This window comes from Orcinus orca, chromosome 1, assembly GCF_937001465.1.
Source record: "Orcinus orca chromosome 1, mOrcOrc1.1, whole genome shotgun sequence".
NCBI classification, from domain to species: domain Eukaryota; kingdom Metazoa; phylum Chordata; class Mammalia; order Artiodactyla; family Delphinidae; genus Orcinus; species Orcinus orca.
The window spans coordinates 26,608,848-26,615,407 of NC_064559.1; positions in this window are offsets into that span (position 1 = coordinate 26,608,848).

Below are 6,560 nucleotides of genomic sequence, written 5' to 3' on the forward strand. Positions count from 1 at the left end.
TTAAGCCTAATAAGAAAAATAATTTCAATTCACAAATGCTATTTAGTGACTAGAGTTTGCTCTTGGGAAATAAAATTTTATCATTTTAATAAAACATTCAGAAATTCTCACTGTTGTGCATTTTAAAGTAATCTAATTAAAACCTAACACATATATATGGAATAAAAAAAAATGGTCATGAAGAACCTAGGGGCAAGACGGTAATAAAGACACAAACCTACTAGAGAATGGACTTGAGGACACGGGGAGGGGGAAGGGTAAACTGGGACAAAGTGAGAGAGTGGTAGTGTATATATGGACATATATACACTACCAAATGTAAAATAGATAGCTATTGGGAAGCAGTCGCATAGCACAGGGAGATCAGCTAGGTGCTTTGTTACCACCTAGAGGGGTGGGATAGGGAAGGTGGGAGGGAGATGCAAGAGGGAGAAGATATGGGGATATATATATACATACAGCTGCTTCACCTTGTTATACAGCAGAAACTAACACAACATTGTAAAGTAATTATAGTCCAATAAAGATGTTAAAAATAAATAAATAAATGCCACTCTGGGAAACTGTTAAAAAAAAAAAAAGAAAAAAAATGTCCATTGACAGATGAATGGATAAAGAAGATGTGGCACATATATACAATGGAATATTACTCAGTCATAAAAAGGAACGAAATTGAGTCATTTGTAGAGAGGTGGATGGACCCAGAGACTGTCATACAAAATGAAGTAAGTCAGAAAGAGAAAAACAACAGGAAAATGTATGCTAACATACATATATGGAATCTAAAATAAATGGTACTGATGAACCTAGTGGCAGGGCAGGAATAAACATGCAGACGTAGAGAACAGACTTGAGGACATGGGGAGGGGGAAGGGGAAGCTGGGACGAAGTGACAGAGTAGCATGGACATATATACACTACCAAAAGTAAAACAGATAGCTATTGGGAAGCAGTCGCATGGCACAGGGAGATCAGCTTGGTGCTTTGTGACCAGCTAGAGGGGTGGGATAGGGAGGGTGGGAGGGAGGGAGATGCAAGAGGGAAGAGATGTGGGGATATATGTATATGTATAACTGATTCACTTAGTTATAAAGCAGAAACTAACACACATTGTAAAGCAATTATACTCCAATAAAAACGTTAAAAAAAAAAAACAATCCAAAAACCTTAGGAGAAAATTGTTTAAACAATATATCCATCATTCATCATATTTGCATTGACAAATTTTTAACATAAACTGTCAAAATTTTAATTTTATAGACTGTATGTGATGTTAAATCAGAAGTTCCAAATATAGTCTTCTTCCTTGCATTGCTTTACACTAAACATATTTTCAAAACACGATCTTTAAAAAACTATCAAAGGTATCTATCTTAGAAGACAAGAAAATATGAGACAACATTCAGGAGGGCCCCCCAAATTGAGAAACAGAGAGGATTATTTTTTCCTTCCATAGGCCTACTGAAAAAAGTTATAAGGCCAGTGTACCATGAAGCTTAGTGAAATCACTTTAAATTATTTATTACATATGTTCTTCTTCCTTACAGTTTTTAATTATTTTGCTACAAGTTGTGTGATTTTATTCCCTATGGTTTAAGAAAATGCATAAGGCAAATTTTGGATGAACAGTGATAACTCAAATATAAGAACTTCTAGATTAAAATGATCATTTCAATTTTATTACTCCTCTTCAATGCTAATCAATTCAACTAAAAATTTCAATTATATATAGAGAAATGATAAGCTATATACTCATTTAAAATGACCACCAAAATATTGAAGGATTTAAGTTCTGAAATTTACCAAAAATGTTCAATTCTAAAATAATATTCAGTAATAATCTTTATTATATTTTATTATATTTCAAATTTATTTTTGAATAGACATTTATTTAGAAATTAATAACACTAGATGCTATATTGTTATACCCACAGATTACATTATTAGTTTGTTAGCTAAAAGAAAATGCAAGAAATAATCAGTGAATAATTTCCTTTTATAACGTTCCCAAACTCAAATTTACTAAAGAAAATTCCAGGCATTTTGTTTAGAAATAATGGCTTAAGAGAAAATAGGGTATCTGAGCTTGAGACCTCATTATTTCCCTGCCTCAGCATGAGGTATTACAGATGTTATTAACACATAGACTCCTGGGAGAAACCTGGAAAGAAGTAGCCCAAAATTCTCATTAATTTTAGGAGGTGAAAACTGTGACAATCTGAATAAATAAATAGTGTTAATTGCATTTTTACACATTGGCATGCTACATTTTACAACCAAGAGAAAGGAATGAGTTGAAGGAGAAAAGTTTAAAAAACATTTTATGCATAATTGATCCAGTTTTGTTACAAATTATTCCTCAACCAAAAAAGGTATGAGCAATTACAGGATTAGAAGGAAGAGAAAATTGGAGAAAATATTATTCAAATAATCTATAAATACAGAAACACATAATCCATTTTATTTGTATCAAATCTACATAAAGGAAAATTTATGAGTATGTTGGGTTTATTGAACCCTGAAATAAGACCAGCCTCTAACATCTGCAGGGTTGACTCAAGTATAAATATGAAGGCCCACATACCATGTGTCTAAATATTGGGCTGGCCAAAAAGTGCCTTCGATTTTTAAGTAAAAATAAAAGACACCATTTTCATTTTAACTAAGAACTTTACTGAACAACATATTCACCCTTTTGTTCCACTACCTTCTGCCATTTTTCAGGCAATATCATAATTCCATCCTCCCAAAACTTTTTAATTTTTTGAGCAAAGAACTGTTCCAGCTGCCCTTTACAGTCTTCCAGGGAATTGAAATGTTTGCCTCTAAGAATTTTGTAAAGACCGAAATAAATGGAAATCTGAAGGGCCGATGTCTACTGAATATGGCAGATGAATCAGAATTTCCCAGCCAAGCTGTAACAGTTTTTGCCTGGTCATCAGAAAAAACATGTGGTCTAGGCAGAACACTCTATGACATAAATCAGAGCAAGATCCTTTTTGACCCACCTCCTAGAGAAATGGTAATAAAAACAAAAATAAACAAATGGGACCTAATGAAACTTAAAAGCTTTTGCACAGCAAAGGAAACCATAAACAAGATCAAAAGACAACCCTCAGAATGGGAGAAAATATTTGCAAATGAAGCAACTGACAAAGGATTAATCTCCAAAATTTACAAGCAGATCATGCAGCTCAATATCTAAAAACAAATAACCCAATCCAAAAATAGGCAGAAGACCTAAGCAGACATTTCTCCAAAGAAGATATACAGATTGCCAACAGACACATGAAAGTATGCTCAACATGACTAATCATTGGAGAAATGCAAATCAAAACTGCAATAAGGTATCACCTCATACCAGTAATAATGGGCATCATCAGAAAATCTACAAACAGTAAATACTGGAGAGGGTGTGGAGAAAAAGGAACCCTCTTGCACTGTTGGTGGGAATGTAAATTGATACAGCCACTATGGAGAACAGTATGGAGGTTCCTTAAAAAACTAAAATTAGAACTACCATACGACCCAGCAATCCTACTACTGGGCATATACCCTGAGAAAACCATAATTCAAAAAGGGTCAAGTACCACAATGTTCACTGCAGCTCTATTTACAATAGCCAGGACATGGAAGCAACCTAAGTGTCCATTGACAGATGAATGGATAAAGAAGATGTGGCACATATATACAATGGAATATTACTCAGCCATAAAAAGAAATGAAACTGAGTTGTTTGTAGTGAGGTGGATGGACCTAGAGTCTGTCATAAAGAGTGAAGTAGGTCAGAAAGAGAAAAACAAATACCATATTCTAACACATATATATGGAATCTAAAATAAATAAATAACTAAAATGGTTCTGAAGAACCTAGGGGCAGGACAGGAATAAAGATGCAGATGTAGAGAATGGACTTGAGGACACAGTGGGGTAGAAGGGTAGGCTGGGACGAAGTGAGAGCGTGGCATGGACATGTATACACTACCAAATGTAAAATAGCTAGTGGGAAGCGGCCACATAGCACAGGGAGATCAGCTCGGTGGTTTGTGACCACCTAGAAGGGTGGGATATGGAGGGTGGGAGGGAGACGCAAGAGGGAGGAGATACGGGCATATATGTATACACATAGCATATTCATTTTGTCATACACCAGAAATTAACACAACTTTGTAAAGCAATTATACTCCAATAAAGATGTTAAAAAAAAAAAAACAAGCAAAAGATGGACAGCCACGGTGCCAAGGAATATATGCAAATGGCTAATAATAAAAACAACAACAACAACTCAAAAAAAACCAAGCAGTCTTGCATTATCCTGATGGAAGATTATGGGTTTTCTGTTGACTAATTACAGATGCTTTTCATCGAGTGCTGCTTTCAATTGGTCTCATTGGGAGCAGTACTTGGAATTAATCATTTGGTTTCCTGGAAGGAGCTCATAATCGAGGACTCCCCGCCACTCCCACCATATACACAACATCACCTTCTTTGGATGAAGACTGGCCTTTGGTGTGGTTGGTGGTGGCTCATCTCACTTGCCCCATGATCTATTTTATTCCACATTATTGTACAGTATCCACTTTTCGTCACCCATCACAATTTGTTTAAAAAACGTGATGTTTTCATTACGTTTAAGTAGAGAATCTCATGTGGAAATACAGTCTAGAGAGTTTTTTTTCGCTTAACTTATGTGGAACCGGAACATCAGAATGATTCACATAACCAAGCTGGTGCAAATGATTTTCAGTGCTTGATTTGTATATTTTGAGTATGTCGGCTATCTCCCACATGGTATATCATTGACTGTTCTCAATGAATATCTTGATTTGATCGCTATCAACTTCAACTGGCCTACCCGACCATGGAACATCGTCCAGGGAGAAATCTCCCGCATGAGACTTCACAAACCACTTCTGACATGTTCGATCAGTCACAGCACCTTCTCCATATACGGCATAAATCTTTTTTTGTGTTTCAGTTGCATTTTTACCTTTCTTGAAATAATAAAGCATAATGTGCCAAAAATGTTGCTTTTTTTCTTCCATCTTCAATATTAAAATGGCTACACAAAAATTCACCAATTTTGATGTCTTTTTCTAAATGCATGCTGATATGACAGCTGTCACATACAATCTAACAAAATTGTTTTGAATGAAGTTAAAGATAACTAAGTGCTACTAGAGCCATCTTCCGGAAAAAAACAACCGAACCTTTTGGCCAGCCCCATATTTAAAATACAAAAATCAAAAAACAAAACCAAAAACAAATCAAGACATCAAAGCATTATATGAAATATGTTCTATCATCCTACCTTGAAAATTATACTTCCATAACATCCTGGAAGGCAAGGATAGGGTTTCGAATTCTTGGACACTCCGAATTTTATACCAGAATTGAAGACACAAAGAGAACCAAACAGAGTGGATGTATCTCTTTAACTCCGTAGATTCCTCCTTCATACGTGGCAGGGCCAGAGAGAAACCCTTTAAATGATAGGGTACCACCTAAAAATTGGTGTTTTACATCTTAATAATTTAGTACAGAACTGTGAGGAACAGAACTAATTATATTTCGTGAGGGCTTGATATTGGGTTAAAAAGCAATGAATCATTTCTAGTTTGGGTAACATGATTCTGTGTTTTATACTTTTCATCACTCTACCCCTACTAGAAAATGTTAGAAAATTTCATTTCACGTATGTAACAGCATTCTGCTACTTTGCTTCTCCTTTCCCCCTCCCTCTCCAGATTTGTTTTCCCCATCTTACAAATTAGTTGCCCTGATGCAAGTCCTTCTAGAATCTAGAAACGTGATAAGTAGGAGATTTATTAAGATATTTGTTCTCAAATGTGGGTCTCTACTTAAATAATTTGAGCTGCCTACTCGGAGAACACTTTTTAATCCAACTTATTGTATACTGTTCTGATGAGAACATACACTATACAAACTCATTGTGGAAAACCTACCCTTGCCCAACTGTTACTTTTAAAATTTATACATTAGGTTTTGGTGAGTTTAAAAAAGTGCTTAATAAACTTCTAGTAATTTCTTATTTAAAATGAAATGCAAGTAAGCATTTCAAATGGCAATTTATTTTGCAGAAAGAAATTTAACTTTGGATCTGGCAAACTATACTCTTGTTTAAACTCACAAAAAGTTTGCACCAATGAAACATTAAAATGAGTGTTTCGGGCTTCCCTGGTGGCGCAGTGGCTGAGAGTCCGCCTGCCGATGCAGGGGACACGGGTTCGTGCCCCGGTCCGGGAAGATCCCACATGCCGTGGAACGGCTAAGCCCGTGAGACATGGCCGCTGAGCCTGCGCATCTGGAGCCTGTGCTCCGCAACGGGAGAGGCCACAACAGTGAGAGGCCTACGTACCGCAAAAAAAAAAAAACCAGAAAAACAAACAAACAGTGTTTTATTTAAAAAAAGAAAAGACCTCCATGCAAACAGACATGAGTTCTCCACCCTACTATACATACTATCTACTGTTACCTAATTTCAGAACCTTGATTTCCACATTTGTAATATAATACTTACACACTGTACATTTTGTATT